Source organism: Amia ocellicauda, chromosome 2, assembly GCF_036373705.1.
Source record: "Amia ocellicauda isolate fAmiCal2 chromosome 2, fAmiCal2.hap1, whole genome shotgun sequence".
Classification (NCBI taxonomy): domain Eukaryota; kingdom Metazoa; phylum Chordata; class Actinopteri; order Amiiformes; family Amiidae; genus Amia; species Amia ocellicauda.
This window is the reverse complement of record NC_089851.1, coordinates 24596970-24620897: the sequence shown is the minus strand read 5'-3', so window position 1 is coordinate 24620897 and position 23928 is coordinate 24596970. Positions and strand designations below refer to the sequence as shown.

At 36.3% G+C, this 23928-nt stretch overlaps 1 protein-coding gene across 4 annotated transcripts in view; it reads left to right on the top strand.

The window, feature by feature from the left end:
- Positions 1-1420: 1420 nt before the first annotated feature.
- zfhx4 (zinc finger homeobox 4) overlaps positions 1421-23928 on the top strand; it is an 86094-nt gene continuing 63586 nt past the window's right edge. The window contains exon 1 of one of the 4 annotated variants that reach the window (XM_066721683.1): positions 1421-1554. The gene's annotated coding sequence lies outside the window, so the exon portion shown is untranslated. Of the gene's footprint in view, positions 1555-5775; positions 6204-6233; positions 6521-23928 lie in introns of those variants that run through there. The other 3 variants (XM_066721692.1, XM_066721668.1, XM_066721674.1) reach the window with 3 other exon arrangements.

Below are 23928 nucleotides of genomic sequence, written 5' to 3'. Positions count from 1 at the left end.
GCAAATAAATGCATATGTTGTCGGAAATGCTCAGCTGGAAACAATGGGACAGACCCAGATATAAAAAGAAGACAAACCGCAACGCATTAGTCCATCAAGGAAGGGCCAACAATGGAAAGATCTGCACAGAGAAGACCAAGGGGCAAGTGGGAGGGAGAAGGTGAAAAGATTGAGGAGAGGGAAGTGTAGTAACCAAGTGTACAGTTTAGTGTAGATTTCCTGATGTGATCGACTAGCCTACTGAAGTCACTTTTGGAAAGAAAAAAAAAAGAAGAAGAAGAAGAAGGAAAAAAAAAAAACACCCCACTCCCAAACCCACGCCTCGCTAAATACTTTACAGTCACTTCCATTGATTTTCTTTATCAAATAAACAGAAATGTCCCTGCCAGCAACACCACTTCCCTCAGCCGCGCTCCCACCACGCCAGCAGCTGGGATTTCATGTAAATTTATGGGACTAGTATAGGCTACTCCCTGCTTTAAAAAAATATATAAAAAATCCCCAACCCCCAACTAATCATATATCATAAATTAGAACCAATATGCAGTGGAAACACATTTGTTTTACAGTGGTACCCTTTATCAGGGTTAACTGAATGAATGAGAAAAGGAGAAAAAAAAACGTAATTAGTCCTCTTACGATTTATAAAGATTTAAATATATATATATATATATATATATATATATATATATATATATATATATATATATATATATATATATATATATATATATATGTGCAAGAGAATAGATCGTGATGAATTACAAATACCCCAATAAAAATGTGTGGGCTTTTTGATTATGTATTCTTATAATTACTGTCATCAGCGTCGTCACTGTCATTTTACATCTGGAAATCATTTTTTTATGTTTGTAATTTGATCACTTTCTGGAGTCATATTTTTTTTTCTGGGTTCAACATTCTTTGTTATTACAAGTTTTATTAAGAAACAGAAAAGGGATATGTTGAAACTGGTGTCTTGTTCTGTATAGATTTTCATTTATCTAATCGATCACAATGCCCCGATACATCGATTAAGGTTTAGTGTTTTACAAACAACCATTTATGCATCTCGATTTTACGTTGCAAATGATTTTATCATTAAGTTGCAGGAAGATTTATAGCCTTGTGCCAATGCAAATAAATACACAAATACATAAATAAATACATATATGCATACAATGAAATAAACACGTTTTAATTCGGATAGTGCATTAAAATGAAATGATTCCTGAAAAAAATGTGCACAAGCATTGTCTTCTAAGGCTTTAATACTTGAAAACATCCAGCATTTAGTCCTTGTAAAAAAATCTCTGTGAATTATATGCGATCACAGGGTGATTGCAGAATATTAAATTAAAGTTAGATAAGTCCGCATTGAGGGAGGCAGCACCCAATCCTGAACTTATTTCCCATTTTCTGGAACAGCATCACTGCGCTCCTCTCTTTGCAATGACAATGTGCCAAATCTGGGCATTTTGAACACATTTTCCATATGCTTTAAGCGGAGCTTCAGAGAGAAAGAAGAAAACGAGATGCTCTTTTATGTGCAAGGTACATTTTATTACACTTTCGCTATATGGCGCTTTTGTATTTAAGGATTGGAATGTTGAAATGTGTTAATTGAAGGTATTTTAAGTGGATTGCCAGCTGATTGATTTGCATTTTTAGTTATTGTGTGATTTTATTTTATTTTTTCAGAAAGGGATAATAGAAGGTTGTCATTACCTAGTTCGTTTTCAAAATACATTTGAAGGTGATTTCTGGACGCTGCTGTTTGTGTGTTTGTTTGTTTGTTTGCGGGGCTTGGTTTTGTTTAAATGTTCAGATATGTGTGGCATGTGAGTATTATTATGCGACTCTGCAGGCGTTTTTATTGTCAGCGGACAGAATTCAGATGGAATTCCTTGGCTTTTGGGTGAAAATATTTACGGAAAATGTGTGGCTTTTCAGATTCACAAATATTGTCATTTATATTTAAAATAACATATTTGACAAGCAATAGATAAGTTCAAGTCTCGCTGTTAGTCAACGCAAAGTCTGAAGTGATGCTATTTTCTTTACTTCGTGGTGTAGCCTATATCCTGTATATAAATATGCTTTTCACTGCTTGGCAACATAACTGCTAACATATATGACTGCATACAGGCTACTTGTATCATTTGTGCTTGTTTGTATGAGGACTTTAGGACAGACAGGCATTGCATGTGTGCATTGCAGTTTGCCTGTAACTTTGTGTCGTTGTTTGTAGTATACTTAGTGGTTTGGTTTATAAACTTTTGGGTCGATTTCCAGAGTGGAGGAGGGTCAGGCTCTGTCAAAACGATGACCTTTCAAACCCCAGAGGGCGCCAGGCGTGTTCTCCCTACTTCTCCCCTTAAATAAGAAAGGACCATCTCATGCATCCAATATGATCTAAAAAGTACATCCGATGACAGAAAAAATAAAATTATTTAGGGTTTTTTTTTGTAAATAGATTGGTGATTTATATTTCTTGCAATAATAATAGTGCAATTTTAAATGTTTCGATTCGAAAAACATGCCAATCAAAATGACCATATATATATATATCCTGCTATATATAGGCTAAATATCTATAAATATATCGGATCAATTCAGCAAAAAAAAATATAAATAAAAATACTTCCTTCATGTCTGTTAACTAAAAGTTACAACAAAAAGACTGCTTAGTACCGAAACGTTGTAGTTTGTGCAATTAAGTGTATTACTTTGAACAATAGCATACATTTTTCGTTCTCTTTGACTTTTTCTGTACAAAATAAGCGAGATTTGGGCAACCTTCGCGCATTGTATTTGGACATCCCGTTCTTCTGTCGTTTCGTACGGCTTGAAAATGCTCAAAAATAACACAAATACATTCCCGATGGCTATCTATAATTATTTCTGGATGCGGTTATATGGAGGTAAAGAAAAATGTTAGTTAACACACATAGCCATTGTCAAATAGCCCCGGGAGAAAGAGCAGCAGCAACAGAGAAAGTAGGAGGGAGGGGGGCAGAGGGATTTCCAAGTGTCTGTAGCCCAGATAAGGGGAATCAGTCTTTTAAATCCTGCAAAAGATCCGTCCTACTTTGGCCTTTCTTTCCCTCATGATTAATAGAAAACAAAAGTAACGTTAAAACAAAATCACTAAGGTTTCTTTCTAAAGAGTTAATTGCGCAGCTCTCGAAAGGTGCATCATTAGAGCAGGGGTGAGCTGGGAGACTCAGGACTTTTCTTTAAGTCTTTCAGGCAGCACTGATTGTCTTACTAACGCACGTTATTAAAAACGGAGCACAACATAGTCCAGCATCTGTAACTTAAACGACCAATTCTAGACATACAACCATCCAGACCCCACATAGGCTACACACCAACAAACACACAGACATACATACATACATGTAGCCTACACACACATGCATCTGTGTAAAAGAATTCTGACATTCACCCGTCACAGACTAATTAAACGAAAAAGTGATCAAATAAAAGAAAGCAAGTGTGCTCTTGCTGTGCAGTTGGATTCTTTACATGTGTGTTATGGGTGGCATCACAATATCCGCGTCGGAAGCGCCGCTGCTGTCCGCGCTTTCATCCCCTGGCTCGTTTCCCCGGAGCCGCTTTCCCGAGCCGAGGAGCAAACACAGCCCGGACACAGCAATCCCGGCAGGCAGAGCCCGAGAGGAGGGTCCGGCGTCACTGCGGCCACCGCGCTGCTCTGCGCTGCTCTGCGCTGCTCTGCGCTGCTCTGCGCTGCTGGCTTATCATGCGATCCTGGAGCCCAGCTCACTCAATTCACCTCCTTCGATTTTTTCATAAAGGAGAGGCGATCTCTTGATTTTCCCCAACGATTAACATCTTGTAGGGTCTCCTTTCGATAGCGACTATTAGGAGCGAAGGAGAGAAATAAAGGGTTAGGATGAAGTAGAAACCCATAGTGTGCACTTTCACTTTGTATGGGGAACATAACATAAATATAAATATCCTGTATACAGCCTATATATTGCTTTGTTTTCACTATACTGATTATATATATATATATATATATATATATATATATATATATATATATATATATATATATAACCTGCATACACGTATTCATAGGTTCCATCTGCATTTTATTATTATTATTATTATTATTATTTTCATTTCTCTCCATATGATTGTCTCTCCAGAGCAATTTCATTTTCTTCTGTGCCAAGCATATTTGTATTTCCTTGACCATGTCTTATGTGTTATCTATATATGTATATATAATAGATATTTAGCTAGACAAATACACACAAAAAGCACATCGCATTGTTTTAGTAGAAATGTTAAGGCTGTATGTATATTCACCGGTATTATGTGTGCCAGCGTGTTAAAGGTGTGTTTTGTGTGTGTGTGTGTGTGTGTGTGTGTGTGTGTGAACGCATGTACGCATGTATGAATGTGTATTTAAAGTGCTTTTATACTTGTTTCTTAAGAAATCCATTGCTAAAGGCTTCTTATACTGTATATTATCAAAGTGTGTTGTTTCGCATCCATGTTCCACATTATCACTAGACGTCAGTGTGTGACTTTGCATCTATCTAATCTGTACATTAGGAATCATAAAATGACCGTCTGATATATTATTTTTAAATATTAAAATAATGCTTCTATTTCTGTAAAACCTTTTACCAACATCCAGTGCATACACGTCTGCTCTCCCACACACACACACACACACACACACACACAAACCTTCGTGGTGTTTCTAGGATATTCAGTTCCAAGCCAGAAGTGTGGAGAAATGTCTATTTTTCAATACTTCAGACTAAACATAAACCATTTCCGTTTTTTTTTTTCCCATCAAGATATAAAATATGTTTGCAACCTATTTGTTCTCAATCTATTCATTAGGCTGAAAATTATTTCAGTGTAAAACAGCGTGGGATGTGCCCTTACATCTTGTTTTGAATTAAACATGCAAAAAACGTCAACTAATGTATTTTATCTACTTTTGAATGATGATCAATACATTATTTGCTTGTTTATTTATTTCCATTGTGTGTATCGCAAACATTGGTATTTACTACTGCTTATATAAAGAAGACACGTACAAATATAAACATAGATGGATAAACAGTCAGACAGACAGATAGATAGTATTTGTAGTCACTAAGTGATTAATTTGACTGAGCGATTAATGGAAGTTTGTGAAATCATTATACCTTTAGAAAATGTGTGTGTGTATGTAGATGTATGCATGTATGTGTGTGTGTGAATATATATATATATATATATATATATATATAGTATGAATAGTACATGTATTTTTATTTCCTTCAGATGACTTTGACACATATACATTCGAATTGTATGTTCTATATTAATTGTATTCGAGAATTCACCTTTCCTAGATTAAATGTGTGTGCATGCATCACTTTAAGAATATGGAGGTTTCACATGTCTCCTCGCTTTACTCCACATCTACCCTGCTAGTTTTATATTCTGATATTTGTACGTTGGGATATCTTCCTCTTCTCCAGATCCATTATGTGTAATTCCTAGATGCCCAGCGTCAGAGAATGGTCTTTCATTGTGTTGCATGACATTCGTGTACTCAATATACCTTAAAGATTTTTTTTGTCCCCCCCATTAGATCATTTTTGTATATCTGGCCCTTCCAGCCCCGCAGCTCTCTAAGTTGAAACAGCGCGTCATTTGCAATGTGGAGACTGTTGATCACCTCACTAATTACACCTCTCTCTCTCTCTCTCTCTCTCTCTCTCTCTCTCTCTCTTCCTCTCTCTCTCTCGCTCGCTCGCTCGCTCATTCCCAGAGTGCATATCGGGAATAGACACACAAAGACATGCGCACTCAACTTAATCAGCCATTTTTTTAAACAGGGCTAAAACGATCATAATTAGCAGAATAAAGACATATCGGATTTTCATTTCCTTTCCTCCTTTTCCCAACCCCTCCACAACCTAAACTGCAAGGCAGCGGTCGACACATGCTTTACCAGCCGGACCCCAAGGACCGCCTCATGTCCTCACTCTTCGTATTTTTTATTTTTTTCCAATAAAGTTGAAGGATTATTCTCTTTTTTTATTTTTTATTTTTATTTTTTTTTTTTTACGATTAACTTTCGCGAGCATTGGATGTGACCAGCTTTATCTTATTCAAATAACCGGAGAAGAAAAAAAGGGAGGAAACTGCGAGGGGGTGAGAAAGTAAGTTTTTTTTTTTTGTTTTTTTGTTTTTTTTCCCCCTCCTCTCTCAGTCTTTAACTTTTATTGAGTAGTTCGTGTTAAATTTAGGTCGAGTATTGATTATCTTTCCAGGATGATCTTGCACAATCTTTGATATTGCGCTCTCTCCAGATCCCAGCTGTTCGATGCGATTTCTTTTGAGCTCCTTTTTCTTTTTTGCTCAAATCGTGTATCAGTCTGTTTACACAAGTGCTTTCGTCTGATTTTAAGAGCTGTAAACTGTCAAGAGATAGAAGATCTATGACTGACAGGATCGCTGCCAAATCCACTTTAAATAAGTAAGTTTATCCCCGCTTGTAAGGGGTCTGATCGTACTTACGTGTGAATAAAATCGCTGTTGTTGGGGAGAGAAGTAGACACGTTTATTTCTTTTTAAAGTGATCGGAGACATCCAGTGCCCTCTGTCCCTGGGACGGAGAGTTGGACACATTGTAACTAGTGTTGCCGATTTCAAACTTCTTTTCCACCCATTCACAAATGTTATTCGCCACCGTAAACCGCGGTCTCCCACACTGGCAGTGCACCAGTACCGTCCAAAAAGCCGATAAGAGAGATGATTATTAGCATTATTATTATTATTATTATTATTATTATTATTATTATTACCTGCGAGTTGGAAAAGCAGTCTCTGGGCAATGAGATGGGATGACTTGCCTAGCCGAGAGAGGAGGCAGGTCGCTGGGATCCAACTCTGAGCACCGAGCGGGTCCCAGAGATGCTGAGGGTTGACCGCCAAGGAGGAGGAAAAAAACAACAAAAAAAAGGGATGTATATATGTTTTTAAAAAGGAGGTTAGCAAACTTTCCCCCACGCCGATTCCTGTCTTTTTTGTGTGTGTGTGGGGTTTGACAGCTACGTTTCCTCTGGCGAAGCCTCCATTGTCCCCCTTTTTAGATTTCCCTGTTGGAGTCGCATTGTTTTGCCATCGCGTTAGTTAATCGTCCTTGTTGTGTGTGTGTGTGTGTGTGTGTGTGTGTGTCCGGGTTTAGGTGCCTTGTCCCCGTTGTATAAAGTGAGATTTAGTGCTGGCGAAGGGCTGGCAAGAGAGGAGCGATCCTAGCCCTGCCTTTTTGGTTGTTGGTTAGTTTGAGGCAGAGACTTGGCTGCGATTGGGACGCGACAGTGACAGCGGCATCGATCGCTTCCATTGAGCGCAGAGCAAAAGCGGGGCTGAGCTCCGCGCAGCGCAACCCGGGTATGTAGCAGCCTGCAGCAGCTCCCGCCAGCAGACACCTCTGGATATTGTTGCTTGCGTTTCCACGTTTTAAAGGGATTTAGAAACATCTAAACTCTCATGTTGCTTATTGATGTCAACTCCAGCTCTGTGCATATGTGCTGCTGCTGCTGCTTCTTCTTTTTTTTTTTGTAGGACAATGCCTTTTTGATCAACGATTTGGTGTTAATTCCAACTACGTTTATTATGCTGTATTTGTTTATGGTGTATTGAGACCCGCTAGCGATTTTTTGGGGGTTGTGTTTTTCTTGGTGGAAGGACGTACAGTAAAGGAATGGGACTATAACAGTTGAATAATAAATACCATTGTTCTTATTATACTACAATACTCATACTTACTACTACTGCTGCTACAACAACAACTACTATTGCTACTACTACTACTACTACTACTACTACTACTGCTGCTGCTGCTGCTGCTGCTGCTACTGTTGTTGGTGTTGGTGTTGTTGGTGTTATAAATAATGACTACTTTCAGTTAATATTTTCCCTTTGTCTTGCAAAGGAAGTTACGAGCGGAACTCCTTGTTTCATTTTTTTTTTGTCCAGTACATCTAGGATTGTGTTACGCAATGGTTTTTTAGATAACCTGACTTTAAAATATACATTTGCTCTTGTAGAGGTGGTTTTGTTGTACTTATAGACCACTATTAAAAAATGTGGGTAGGTTTTATGAGAATGGGGAAAATAAAATGCTTGTTGGCTATAATCAAGAGGGTGGTAATTTACTCAAGGAGAAAAAAACAACAACAACAACAACAACCTAATGATGGGTAGAAAACAAATAGAGGAATATTTGTTTATTCTCTAAAAACCAGCATCAGAAATAGTATTAGTTGTATTGATGTGTGTTTTTTAAAAGGTGACTTTGTTGAATGGCAGAGCTTAATGTTGCATTTCAGAATGTAATGTGTTGCACATTCCTTTTCCATTAAGTAGAAAACCCCTGAGGTTTACAATTATTATTTATTTTTAAGATACTACATTTAAGATTGCAGAGGTAGGCAGAGAGGAATCTCATAAAGGCACGGAGGGAAGCCCTTAATAACTCTTGAGATTCAGACATGTTCTGCAGTAAGATTGGCTCAGGCTTCTCCAAGGGTCGACAATGTGTCATTTCCATGAAGCCAAATTGCCCTGTGCCTATATGATATTAATGTGCAAATCAATATTTCAGGGATTAAATTTCCCTTCTTCATTTTTTATGGTTTCTACCTCAATAAGTCTCAAGTCTAATAGAAGAGGCTGGATGATTTAAAATCCTTCACTGCAGAAAGGCTTGTTGCAAGCCTTCCGTAGTGTTGTAATGTTTTACACAGAAAAATCCAAAGGCACTCCAGAGAAGCTGACTGTCTGTTGCGGGTGCCATTTAAGAACCTCATTTGGGGTAAAATAGTGAAAGAGAAATAATACATCTGGTTGAATTTTTTAAATTATTGTTCCAATATTGGTTTATTTTTTAAGAGATCCCCCCCCCCCCCCTGCACCCTTGGCACTGACCAGCAAACACACACACACACACACACACACACACACACACACACACACACACACACCTTACATTGTGATGATTTTGGAATTCCTCAGAATAATTATCTGCGGTCATTATTTAATGAATTTTGCAAGGTGACTTTTATTACACACACATTTGTAAGTATGTATGTGTGTGTGTGTATATATATATATATATATATATATATATATATATATATATATATTATAATTATAGTGTGGGTGCACTGTCAGTCATAATGCATAATGGTTGGGAAGCAGTGTATTTCACCAACACATTTTGCTGGGATTAATTTTCAGATGTTGTCGTACACTGCATAATATAGCTGTACGGTAAAAATAAAATAAAAAGCGAAGTATTTTTTTCTTTCACTCTTGTGGCTAGTGTTTAATAATTTCTTATATGGTGTAGAAAATAAATCGCGCAAACAGTAGCCTACGTTACAGAAATTTAGGACGATATTTTCAGAGACTCCGACATTATCATATAATCCTGGGATGGTTTACTGTGTATCATTTCGGTGTTTGCGTTATAGTCCTGAACCATCTGGACCAAGTTCCGCACAGCTGCACAAATTTCATATGTGATAGAACATTTTTTCCATTCAGTGTGAAATGTTCCTTCCTAAAACTTAGAACAGACTCGCTTAATTTAGCTTTCTAAAAGAAATGCACACGAAGAAGGACAAAGGGGCCTTTAATCTTTCCAGGCTGTTTGTTTTCTTTGAGATTCCTGTCTGTTTCAGTTTGAAAAGTTAGATGCTGTACAGTTTTAAGGTGTGACAATATTATTTTTAAAATGTTCTTTTTCTGGGCATACGTGTGTGCTGTTGTCTGCTGTGCTAGTCAATTTGCAAGGGTTTTATTCTTGCCTGTCAAAATACACACTTAATTTATTCTTATTTACAATTAATCTCAATAAAATTATACTTAAACTGTGCTTTATGCAGTTGCTGAAAATGTGTAATTATATTTAATTAACTCTGTCAAAGTAATTAGCATTGCTTAATTACCTTTCGCATATATTAATCTTGTGCTCATTTGTAGCAGATTGCTTTAACCTCAATTCATGCTACTCTTTTAATGTATTTTTTGGTCTTTCCCACAATTTCCCTCATGATTGCTAGAGATATCAGCTTTAAATTATAACTTCATTATTGAAGAACTGTTTTGTTGATGGAGCATATGCATTTGCTAGGATGCAGGGTTACAAAACATGCACAGGTCCACAATATTTACACCCCCCCGCCCCCCCCAAATACCTTCTAGTCTTGTGGGTGGAAAGATGAGAAGTCAGGGGTAGGCTTAATGTATTAAGTGCGGGGCCTTTTTGTGTCAGCCCTGGGGCTGTACTGTAACGCGCACAGCCTTTCCTGCTTAGAAACTGTCTGAAGGGTTAAAGACTTGGATGGGGTTCAAACTCAAAAGCGCCCAGGGAAAGTGCATGTGAATATGTACAAGTTTCATGTAATTAGTACTTAATTATATTAACATATGCAAATTGTCAACTTAGAGGCTTGTTCAGCTGGCAAAGATCAGCTGAGCACAAACGGTGTATTGTTCCCTGGAAAATAATGGATTTCAAGTTGGATTGTGGAAACACATAACTAGCTATCTAATTTAAGTCGTACCATAGCAAAATTTCATTAGTCTCCATGGAGACTTGGTTAATTGTGCTGACTAATGTCGTAGGCCGTAGTGTGGCCTAAAAAGGAAAACCTTGTTTGCCTAATCCACCTTACAATGACACTTGTTTGTACATGTTTCCCTTGTGTGGGAATTTGCATATGCAAACGAATTGTCTCCCTGTCTCATTTGTCATGGCTCTTCATTATCCACGACGAGGACATTGTATCTTGGCTGTTGCTGATTCTTCCAACACAGGACAGTATCACCCAGTCCAGCAACATTCTTTCATAATTTGTTTCTGATTAATAGACCAGACTGAGGCTCATTCTATTCAGGCCTCGGCAAAAGGAAGGTCAGTTCTGTCACTGAAAAGAGTTTCCACAGCAACTAAAGCTCTCTCTCTCTTTTTTTTTTTTTTTTTCTCCGTTGGCTAATTAAATCACATCTTTAAAGCAAATCTAGTATAACACAGTGAAAATACTTTTACTAATAATCTCTGGTTTCCGATAGCTAAAGATGGGATACCCGAAGAGATGCTAGTATTCCTGCATTAATCCTGTTTTTTTGGACAGAAATGTAAACTGATATAATTGCTTTTCAGTGGAAGGAATGGGGGTTTATACAAGTGTGAAAGCATCGGAAAAGGATTAGCATTTTTTTGCATAATGAAAAGCAGTGTTGAATGGGGCATTCAATGGCTGACTGAATGACTAAGATGAAAGGAAGATGAAAATGCTGCCTCTTCTTTCTTTATTCCTGTGCCTAGCTCTCCCTAAAGATGTGTTTGTCGAGGACTTGAGAAAACAAGCATAGGCTCATATTTCAGAAGCCTTCCAAGATGCCCTCAAATTCTGTCATCATGTGAAGTAATATGTATGATAATGGCCCAGCTTGAGGCTGATAAATAAAGGTTTCTAGGTTTGTATACAGTAGATTTTCAAGAACATGCCAGTGATGTGGCTGACTAAATATTGACCACCTATTGTTAAGGACATTTTATCAGATAATCGCAGAACCCGTACAAAAACAAAACGCAAAACTGGAAAGTGTCATCTGAGAAATTAAAATGGAATTCATTTATGTATAAAACATGGTGGACATATAAGCTTTTGTTTTATTTAAACTCACACATTCATTACTGTACAGCTGTGAACAGACTGACAGGAGAGTTTTTTTTAATTTTTCAGGTTTAGTTAGCAGACGTGCTCTGAAATATTCTAGTTCGTAAGCTGGCTAGCGTGTTATGCTTACGTCGGTTCTGAACTAGACTGCAGGAAATTTGACACCATGCTGCATTACTGGTATTAATTCTTCTCTATTTAAAACGATCTTTCAAGCCGAACAAACTACTACAAAAAGAATTGTCTCCTGTGAAAGAGAATAAATGTTTTTTTTCTTTCTCTTCCTTAATCTTTTTTTTTTTTTTTTGAGACAGGAGCTTCTGTCATTGACCTTTTATCCACCATAATAAGCCTTTCATATGGTAATTGTTTGCTTTTTTTTCCGACAGAAAAGGAAAATGTGACAACATCGAGTGTTTATAGGCCGCTTTAAACAAAGCAATGACCATTTTTAATTACACGTGATTCTTAACTGTCATAGTAGCAAGAGGGGCCCAAGTGTTGAGTGGGAACGCGACTCTTTTAGCTCACCTCTAAATGGGATGTAGGGTGAATAAGTATTTTTGTTGGTGCATTTTAAACAGGTTCCTCAGTGTTTCAGGTCATGGTAATTATCAGGTTGAGTCCCATTCAAACAAGTTTTGACACAGTTTGCCAGATGTTGAATTGTGTCCAACTGCCAAGTGCGTCAACTTGTGCTCTTTGTACGATCCCCCAGCCCCTTAAAAAAATGCACGCACACATTCTGGTATCTAAATTTAATTAGCAGTTATTGTATGCCTTCTCCACAATACAAAAGTGACAAAATCACACAAGCATTTTAGTAAAGGCATTAAGGAATGCATGAACTGGAGCACTTCCTTGCAAAACTTAGAGTTAGAACTTGATATGTAATGGAAATATTACTATTGTCCTTATCGGGTATTTCAGTTTTTTAACTTGGCTAGTTTCATTATCATTAATTCTTATTCAGTTTGATCTGATTCTTTTTCTTTTTCTCCTGTGTATCAGCCTGTTTTACTATCATTATTTTAGACTGAAACAGGATATTAAGTTAAAAAAACAATAACTTTCATAGCTTTAATTTGTAAGATTTTGGTTTCACTTCATATTTAGTTTTTTCACTCTGAATGACACGATTTGAAAACCTATAGTGTATGAACACAAAAGATAAATTGGCAGGGGACAAAGTTGCTCCAGCCTACTGTTGCAGTCCAAATCCTATGGGTTTAAGGCATTTTATCCCATTCACTTCAGGTTAAACCGTAAGAGTTAGACTTCTTGCTAGTGTAAACGCAGCTGCATTCGTTTAATCCATCAGTATCTTGCCTCTGTTCTCGTGTCGAAGTGCAGCGTATTCGTGACGATTGCAAGCTGGAAGTCCAAAGGCACCATGATTTGGCTGCTTTTTCACTCTAATGCATATTCTATAACTGCGGATGCTATTTGTAGTTCAAGGTTATCAGATCTCGGCTGCCAGCATGCGGTATGAGACGCTGTTCTTTGTTCTGTGGTCATCTTATTTAGATTCAATTTCCAAGTTCAGCTTCCATTGACTGACCATACACAACAAAGGAAGTGTAGGTGACTTCTAGAGTTTGGGGTTGGAGGGGCAGAGAAATATCTTCAAATCATACATGCACAGTGTCTGTGTGCTTGTGATACAGGTTAAGTATCTGATAAAGGCAGTGGTGAAGGCAGTGCATTGCTTTTTTGCCGTTTAGAAATTTAGAATATTTAGTTAAAGAGTGACCCATTTTTAAGACACACAGGAGTAAATATTTATTTTATTGTATACAACAACATGCTGCATTAATCAGCATGTGCAAAGTGGGATTCACATCAGAAGATGCATGGAAGTCAGAGCTGCCCTTACATCCTTTATTTTTGTCTCATACTGCACCAAGTTCAGATCAGGCTCCCTGACCTGTATAGTTTTTCTCTTTGTTTTCGATTCGAACACATTATTTCAAAGTAGGATGCTGTGTGGGGTTGTGTGGGATCCAGCGTCGAGATGCACTAGTAGGCTATCTCTGGAATCGAAGGCTTTCTGATATGCACAGTAGGCCGGTTTGTTTCAAAAGAAGTACCGGTATATACTAGACATGGTAAAAAGGCAACAACAGATATGCATTCTGTATTAGTGGGAGAGAAAGGTGTTTTCTTTGCTGAAATGAAACCGGGTTCAAAAGGGGAACCATAATGTTGTGCTAAGTGTTGTTGGCCATACAGGCCTGTTTAAGTGCTTGCTGTCAACAAGCAAATCATGGGCAGTACATTCACTTGCTCACCTCTGATTTATTCATGAATGATACTTCACACACCACTCCGCTACATTCTTAGTCTAATAAGAGGGCAGATGCCATTTTAGAACAAAAGTGAATTGAAGTGTCAGCATGAAAACTAACAATATTCCATACTTAAATATGTCTTAATCGATTTTCTCTTTCAAATATATAATATATACACACGCGTATGTATAATTGTATATACAGACACTTAAGATCCACGTAGAGTTTAACAAGGACTATGAACTATCTCTTACAAATCACACACAGAGCAAAAACAGTGTTCTATCTATCTATCTGTCTATCGATCAAATAGCAGTCATAGGTATTGTCACAACATTTTGAATACGAAAGCTATTTTTGCTATTTTTTTGCTATTTTATTTGTGGTGATTGACAAACGCATCATTTTGCACATTCAATATTTATGACTGAGGTATTTTAAATAAACCTATACACCTTTTGAATATGCAATAGGCATAAAAACTGGTAGAATAACATTGGCAGTCCACCTGTGGGGAGAGGGAATCTTTGCAGACATACTACTGGTACAGTGTTTGCACTGGGGCAGAGGTTGAGTATAGCTACAGAAATCCCCAGAGAAGTATTTAGTTAATACTAGCCTTCTCATATCCTGTCTTAGTCTGGTCTGGCATGTACTCTGGAATATGCTTTAATTATTTGTTTTAAAGAAGTTTAGACTTCCCAGCAGTTGAAAGAAAAGTGATTATTCTCAAATCATTTTGTTATTTAAAAAATACAATTAAATTGTAGCCTTGATGTCGGATTGTTTATGTTTTGTGTGTATCTGATTATTGTCAGTTTCATAATGTGTGAGGTAATAAAGATGGGATGTTTGGAAAGGTTATTTTAAATGTGTAAAAGGAAGTGTAAGGATAAATAAAACCAACATACTGTATGGAAGATGACATTACTGCTATACAAACCTGGACTTAAGAATATATACATTTGCAAATATGTCTGAGGGCTCAGCAGGACCTCAGAAAACAAGCCATTTTTAACAAACCCTTTAAATTATTTTCTTTACAGCAAGAGCCTATCAAAGTTTAAGATGATTAATCGCAGTACAGTAGCTTGTTGTGGCATCTAACTTTCATTGTGCAACGAGTTCACCTCCAGCCACCCTTTACACGATTCAGATGTCGATGTGTTTCGTTTAGTCATAATAGTTCAAAAGTTTAAATGAAGAAGAACAAGAAGATGCTTATTTTTTTAACTATATTAAAAACCCATTAGGGAAAATTGAAGTCCGTTGCTGTATTTCATTTAAATCAAATTGGAGGTTTCTGAAAAGATCCAGTAATACTTCTGAACAGCCAGCCAAGGAATTGTCAATTTACCTTTTAAGGAATGTTGCTATTAAGACTTAAATAAAAGGAAAGGTTAAAGCTACAGTGTTTCTCACTTCAGTTCAGTATTCTGTCATTAGGCTAATATGAAGTATGTTATTGAGTGTCTAGTTCTCAGCCCTGCTAAGTTTATTTTGGTAAAAAACCTGATGTATTCAAGTCTTGAAATAATTGTCTTAATTTTGTGATGAGGCTACAAGGCGTGCCTTTTTCAACATTTCATCTCTTTATAAAAATGTAATTATCACTGCATAATATTTGAAATCTAAACAAATAGATCCTGTTAGTGTAGATTTGCATTTAAAGCTACATTTTAATCAGCATTATTTATTAATTTTGCAAAGTTTAATTAACTCTGAATTAAACTGATACAGAGTTCATTTGCTGTTCCAAGTAATCATTGACCTTCTGATGTCTTCAGTCTCTGAGGTCTAAATAGTTTTAAACATTATCATCTCAAGCTGCAGTGCTTAGGCAGCTATGTGTTTGGGTGTAAGTTACATGTATTATATTAAAGTTAAGTATAAAAATGCTCAAACTATGAATGAATGGATTAAATAAAATTATTAATATGCTGTAATGTATTGTTTAATTGTTGTGCATAATATTGAAATATATAGTACAAATTATTAGAGGGCTTCTGTAACAAACATTTACAGTTAAAAGTCAATTTGCTTTCTCTAGCTGCCCCATTAAATAATTTAAATGAAACCCTTTTTAAAATTCCTGTAATTATTTTTCATGAAATACTTTTCTTGTATCAATAATGAAATTACAGTAATCAAATTACTGACAGAACCACTAGATTCCAATTCTGAAATTACTGGTTATTTGATTCTTAGTTTGTGTGACATCAAGTTTATTTAAAAAAGGAGTATTGTGTCCCTAAACTAAAGGCCTACTAATTATGCCTGACAGTTGTTTGTTTGTAATGAAATCTAATTAAAGTGAAGATTTTTCAACTTGAACATTTAAGTGGTTCATGTTTTTCAAGAAGCAGTATTTTGTTCGTATGATGTCCTAGAAAATAAATTCATTTTTTTTTTCTATTTTCTTTTATTTTATTTTTTTTGCTGAAGTATTTCTTCGGTCTTGTCGAGGCTAAACTCGTAACAGCTGGCAGTATGGAGTTTGTTTAAAAAGCAAATGCATTTGGTCTAAAGTTCATTTTAAGAACTCTGTAATTAAATATAGTCCTAAACCTTAAGTTAATTAGTAATTCTGCTAGACCAGAAATTAGTGATATCGCAAACCTGGATCTTTTATATGTACTGTAAAGCCAGGACAGTAGACTATTCCATTGTGTAAGAGCTAGTTTTGTAAAAATGTTTCGGACTGTTAAACCTCTTATTATTGTTAAAGCACTTATTATTTCAAATATTTTGTTAAAAAATAATTTCTAAACAATTCTCAGGCTAGAAGATTGCTAACAGCATTGGAATGCATGCAGGAATACCTGGTCTGTGATTATGTTTATAAAGATAATTACAGGAGAGACAGCCTTGCAGCAGAGTCTTCTGTAGAAAAGGGTTTGAACTTTTAACTTTTATTGTTATTCTGGTGAGATGACAGTGGATAGGGTCAGAATCCCTGGACAGAAATGCCTTTTTAATTATAAAGGTGTCTCTGTCTGTCTCTAAGACGCTTAACTGCTCTAAAAACTAGTCTAGATTTAAAGCCATTATCTTTAATGTTTTCAGTTTTACTTGAAGTACAACAAAAGATACTTGTCTACTTTGACTTCTCTTGGAACTGAGTATTTCCTTCTGTAATATTAAACTTGGCACTTGCAGTTGTATCACCATGTTCTTTTAAATAGGCAATGTTAAATGAAGGAACATATAATGGATCTTTTATTTTAATATTTTTAGTTTTCAATAATTTGTGTAAACATGTTTATTAAGTCCTACAAAATATGATTTCCTGAGTAAACATGATCTAGCTTCGGTCCTCTTGTTTAGCGAGACTGGTGTTTGTGCAACATGATAAGGATTTGAGGCTCTTTTATTGAAATGTGTGGAGGTTTACTTGTATATTTATTAAAGCCAGGTGGTTTGGGAGGCACATTGTAGGAGGCAGGTTGTAAAACAGATTTCAGAAAATATTTGTTCACCATCTAAGGGGCCTTCCTTTAGTTTTAATGTTGAAAGAAAAAAAGAACCACCCCAAAAACTCTCTCTCTCTCTCTCTCTCTCTCTCTCTCTCTCTCATATATATATAACCAACTTTGTATGACGTAAGAATATTGAAGGAACAGTCTGAACAAGGGCTCAATCACTATTTAATAGGACAAAGCGGTGAGACAGAGGGGAAGAGATTCTGTTGTTGACAGAAATAAACTTGTGATTTGTTAATTCTCAGGCTTGATTCATTCAGTGCATTTCTTTCAAGCAAAGACATAATGGATTTCAATGTTAGGCTTTATGTTTAGCAGGATTATTAACTTCAACTTTAAAATCAATTTTTTGGTAGTGGGGGTAGGGGGCTTTTTTCTTTCAAACAGATGTGAGTGTAACTGTGATTTACATAACCCTAAGCACTTTCATATTGTATGTATAGTGCATTATAAGGGCGTGATTGACTAGTAGATTAATATTTATTTAGCACAGGGAAATCAAAGGGATTAAGCAGTCATCATTTTAATTCTAATCCTGCTTTGCATGGGCTAGACAAAGAGAGGGTGATTAATGTACATGAGGTTGACAAAGCCACAGTTAGATTCCCTTGTTTCTCCTACACCCGTGGAACACAAAAAAAAGGGGGGGGGGAAACCATTTTATTTTCTGTACAAATGAGAAGGAAAGTTATGAAAAGTTGATGTATCCTGGTTGATGGAAAGATCTTGTGTAGGATGTAGTTAATCATAAAGTAACCAAGGTTTAATCAGTCGCAATGCCGAAAAAGGAAATGTGCAGTTTCATTTCATCAGACGATTTTTCTGTGGGATATTTTAATTTGGAAATAACATATCTGCTTACTAATTAAGCAAAATACTCAATGGGGCACGGGAGTAGTTGAAAAGAAGAGTAATGTTCTGATTTGCATCTGGGAGATTACTCTTAACAAAATATACAAAGCTTAGCTATGCAAAGGCTGCTGATCTGTCTCAGGTGGGAAGAGGGCAGATGCAAGGGTTTCATTAAAACTTCTTTTTCTCTCTCGCATTCTCTCTCTCTAAGCATAATTAAAGTAAAAATGCAAAGCTTATAACTTTACTGCCAAAGTGTGAAACACCCCATTAGTGCTAAAGCATAAAAGCTATAGAAGCAGCCATGCAGAGAGATTGGCTATCACGTGGTATCGGATACTAGAAAATAACATCTGGTTTGATATCTTGTTGGACTTTAATGAACAAGATAAAAGCAGGGAGACAAGTTGGATGGTTGTATACAAAACAGCCTGCAAGGTTTCTTTTTCCCTTTTTTAGAATAACTTTGTTGTTGTTGTTCTAAATGTTAATGATTTTTTATTTCCCTGTGTCCCCACAGACAGTTATTGTTTGTTTCAGGGCTTTCTTTCAAACTTAATTACCTTCTCCCCTTTGTCGTGACTTGGGCAGAAAGTTTTCACCATGTCAGGAGAGGTCGTCACACATTCTTTTGCAGTTCTCTTCATTAATCCTCCTTGCAGAAGCATTTTCTCTCGTGCTGGGAAGGTAGAAGGGTGTAATAGAAGAGCCCTGAAACATCAGCAGGAAGCTTTAAGCTGGTTAATGCAGTATAATTGTCTGGACATAGACTGGCCTTTGTTTGTGCGGTTCACTTCGAATCAGCTGTAATTAACTCCAGAGTGTTTCCAGATTGCCAGCAAAGAAAAATTACAGCTTTTCTGTTTTAAATTGAAAAAGACATTAACTATGTAGATTACGTTTTTCTTTGATACTAGTCCGCCCTGTTAAAATCTTTTACATGGGCGGTTGCTTTTAAGGCAATTGCTTAATTATTATTTATTTCTATATTTAGTTGGAGAGTGAAAGGACTGCATCAGATAAATGGCTTCTCGTCAGGTTTTAAAATAGGGTTCTTTTTCATATATGGTTTTGAAATCTTTTCAGTATTTTCTGTCCATTGTATACCCATGATCTGTTTCCAGGTAAGCGTGATCTTTTAACCTAAGACGTGAACGGTAAATGGCAATAGCTTCACCTTCTGTGGTTGTAGGCATCTAGTTTTTTGTTTGTTTTTCCCCCCATTTGTGAATATTGTAGACGGGCAGTTTTTCTTTCTTTCTTTCTTGTTCTGTCTCTTCCTTTTGGTGTTTATGCATTTGTGATATTACAAGGCAACCATGCTATCATCATGGAAGTGTTCATTTGTCTTGTTGTTTGTTTTCAAATAAATAAACGCCTTTCCCGAAAACCAAACTACCACACCCGATGGTAATGATACTGTGGGTTTTTGAAATGATGCGTTTTAACACGGTCTGAAATGTGTTCGTAGTGCAGGGGGAGAGCTTTGTCTTATGGGTCTAATATTACACCTCTGGGCACAAATGGTCTGCAAGCAACTGATGCAAAAAGTCCAGCCAAACCTTTTTGTTTTTCTCCCTCTTACTCTTTTTCTTTGGGGCTATAACAATACAGAATTAAGCCTCCCTATGGCCTTGGAAGCCATAGAATCTGTTCATGCCTGGATAATACCACTTTGATGGATTTTTCATCAGTCCTTTCTACATGGCAACAAATAAACAAGTATAATTACACTTGTGAAGGTCTATTCATTGCTTTGTCAGGATTAGATATATGTGCAGTTTTCACACTGAGCCTCTCTTTTGTCTTTGCCTAACTCACTATGACATATTGATAAAGGATTTGGTGTTGGGAAAAGGCCACAGCAGAGACAGTGATGACCTTTCGGAAACTTGATATAATTCAAGGATATTTTGTTTATTTTTCTTATTTGACTTTTACAAGTTGTAACCGCACTTGTGATCTAAGTGTGCTAACTTTTAACCTGCGTTTTGTGGAAAGAAAGAAAAAGAAGATGGGGGGGTGGAAAGTATCTTTAAAAGATTGACGTCCTTGTTTAAGAGACCCTGAAAAGCAGATGGAAAGGGGGGAGAAAAACAATAGGCTAAGAAGTCTTTTAGCCTTCTTTCCCAAGAACTTAGCACTCTGGCAAACCTAGCATTCCTTTCCCATTATTCTCCTCTCTTGATCAGATCACATTCTTTTTAATCACTTCACAGGCAGTGTCTCAGCGGACCGTAGAAGAGGGTTGGGACAATCTTAATTAAAAAACAGAGGTAGAAACAGCATTTGTGATTTCTTTGTTCTAATGGGAACAGGAACAGTTTCAATGCAGGGGATCTCTCCTTGTTGTTTAGAATACACCCTCTTTTTTTGGTCTTTAAATAATCTTTGTGTAGATCGGTTTTGTTGTTTTTGCTGTGCAGACTTCGAAGTGCAATAATCAGAAAAGGAAAACCATTTCACAGTTGAGTTTTTACACAGAGGAGTTTAGGATTTGGATGTGGTTTCGAAATGTGCTCTTGGTTCAAAAGGTGTAAACATGGGACAGTGGAAAAGAGCAGGTATGTAGTTGACGTTGCTTTTTACTTTTTGGGACACAAACTCTTTGGTGAAGTGTTCAATTGGCAGTGGATGATTGAAGGAAATGTGTGTGTTGGTGTGTTGGAATGATGTATTTTGATTGTCGGGAATTGACCAGACACATTGTGAACTGAGGACGCCTAGATAATAGTGACAGCATACATTTGCTTTACCATTATGCACTGTGTTTTGCTTTATAAAATGGCTCTGCACACTTCAGTTGCTAACTTTTGAGTTGATTGTGAATGATCATTGTACAAAGGAGGAATATCAATATGAAGGCTGGAGGTGCTTTTACCGTAGATGAGTCGTACGCTCATATCAAAACAAGTATAGCTCTCAGCTGTTTAGTGCTTTGTACCATACTTTATAATTCATCAACATATAATGATTCATATGCGTAGCCAAGAAGCAGAGAGACAGACATATCCCATAGAGGCATCCAGCACTTCAAGTGTGAAGATATACATTATTCATTATAACCGTGTGTTTTATGTCTTGTCCAAGCAGTACAAAGGGCTCTTATTTGTAAAAAAAAAAAAAAATTGTAGTCTCCTTCATATGTATATTCAGGGCATTCAAAGCTGAATCTTGCACGTATAATCGGTTACTTCCATTATGAAAGCTGATTTGTATGTTCTTCTTTATTTTGAATTATTCTAATTATTATTGTTGTTACATAATTTTTAAAAATAACTGTATTGGTTAAATAATAAAAAGAGAAGAAACAAGAGGCGAATACATACATTTACATGAGTTTACTCCTGACCTGTTTTTCTGCACTGACAAAAGTGAAAGTTGGTGTTTTTATATAGTGGAAATTGTGTATTAATGTCCCACTGAGCTTGTATTATGTGTTCTGTAGCTAACAAATACAGCACACACAGGCCCTAGTGGTATTGATGCTGTGTTTCTGATTTGCTTTGTGATGTTAGTTTGGATGCAAAAATAATTTTAAAGGATGATGTGAGTAGGCTCTTGTTACTTAAAATGTTCTCGTTGAAAATGTTGCTTTACAGTTTTGGCAAGGTTTTAAATAAAATAGTTATTGTTGTAATTATATGTTATATAATATATAATTACATTATATATTATTATTAATAATAAAAAAATGCTGTTCACAGAACAAATAAATTGTTGTGTTCAGACAAAGAAAAGGGTTTTCATTCTTCTCATTTAAGAAGATTTGTTTTTAAACTGTGCCACAAGCACGATTAACCCGCATCTTATCAATAATGAAAATTACACACTAAGCTTTATGATATTGTATTGTGGAGCAATTAAACTGTCAATTTAGCCTTCATAGACAGCAAAACTAATTTTTATTCATCTCCCAATCTACGGTATGTAGATCTTGTGATGTCTTGTAAACTGATAATTTCCCTCACTGCCTTAGCTGAGGAGATTAGATTTGATTAGAGTGAAAAACATTTTTAAGCAGATATTCCTCATACTTAATATCTAAAGGACCTTCCCACAAGCCCTATTTAGCCAAGGGTTGTTTTAAATTAATCCCCAAAATTGCTTTGTAGTGAGGCAAGGAAGGATCTCTGAAGGGCTGCAAACAGTAAGTCTGTGCCGAGGCATTGGTGATTCTTTAATTGTCTTTTCTGATGAATGTCTTTGCATTATTATTATTATTATTATTATTATTATTATTATTATTAATAATAATAATAATAATAATAATAATAATAATAATAATAATAATAATAATTTCTTAGTAGACGCTAAGAAAAGATCTTTGTTTATATGTTGTGTAGTTTTATTCTTCTGTCTTCATTTGCCTTGAAAAAGAATTAGAAAGGAGTAAATGTGTCATAATTGTATCAACCATTTGACAGTGACCTACGTTTTTATTTTGTGTTAAAAAAAAAAAAAAGAAAAAAGAAAAATCAGAGCAGTTACAGTACAGATCTCTCAGCTGTTGTGCACAGTGCCATCATTCTGCAAACAGGGTGATCTGCAAAGGCTCTCAATCTCCAGGTTGCTCTGTAACTGCTGTTTCAGTAGTCCTTATAGGAAATAAACATGGAGGAAGACAGACTTGTGGCTAATGTGACCCTAAGTTTTTTTCTGGCATGCTGTACCCAGTTTCCAGCTGTTGAAATGTCTTTCCTAGGCTGCATCTACATTCTCACCAAAGGGAATAAATTGTTTAAGTTGCCGGCCTGTAGAAAATGATTGAAGGATTTTCATCAGTGGGGCTTGCGTATGATTTGTTAAAGCTAGGGGAGAAGCTGATTGAGGCAGCAGTTGAGAGATGGGCAACACACCAGGATTGATAACATCACAATGGTATTTGAAATGGTGTTCATTCCATTTTTTTCTCCCCTCCCCGCTCGCTTGCGTTGGAAATTTTTTCTTTAAGTGAGGACGATTGTCCCCAAGGATGATTGGACTGGATGCGCTAAATATTAATTTTTGTTTCGTTGTCTGTCGAGTTAGCTGAAGCGTGGGGCAGAATCATGATTGGTGCTTAATCAGGGCTTGTTAGATACCTGCTGAGGGCTCTCTCACAAGGAAGATTTGAAGTAAGCTGATTTACTCAGTAAAATAGGAGCCAAGGAGGAACTACTCTTTTTGGCCAGGATGGTGATCATTTAAATTTGCTTGGTTGTTCTTCATGGTTCAGTTTTTAATACTGCCAGGGTAACAAATAGCATAAAATAACTTGTGAAAGCTGTGCATTGATGTTAGTCGATAGATGTGCCATTTTTGATCTGCTGAAAGCTAAGTTAATAATGCAGAATAGAGTTACTTTTATTTATGCATGTTTTTAAATGCTTTAAACTTTTTTTTGGCTTGTGAATTGTATGAATGTTCATATAAAAAAAGGAGAAAAAAAAGTACTTTTAATGTATGTATTATAAGAATGAATAAGCATGTTTCTTAAACACCATCCTTTAAATGCAGTTGTATATTTCCCGCTGACTTATTAGCAGTCCAAATGCTACTGTACAACACTGTTCCTAAATCTTC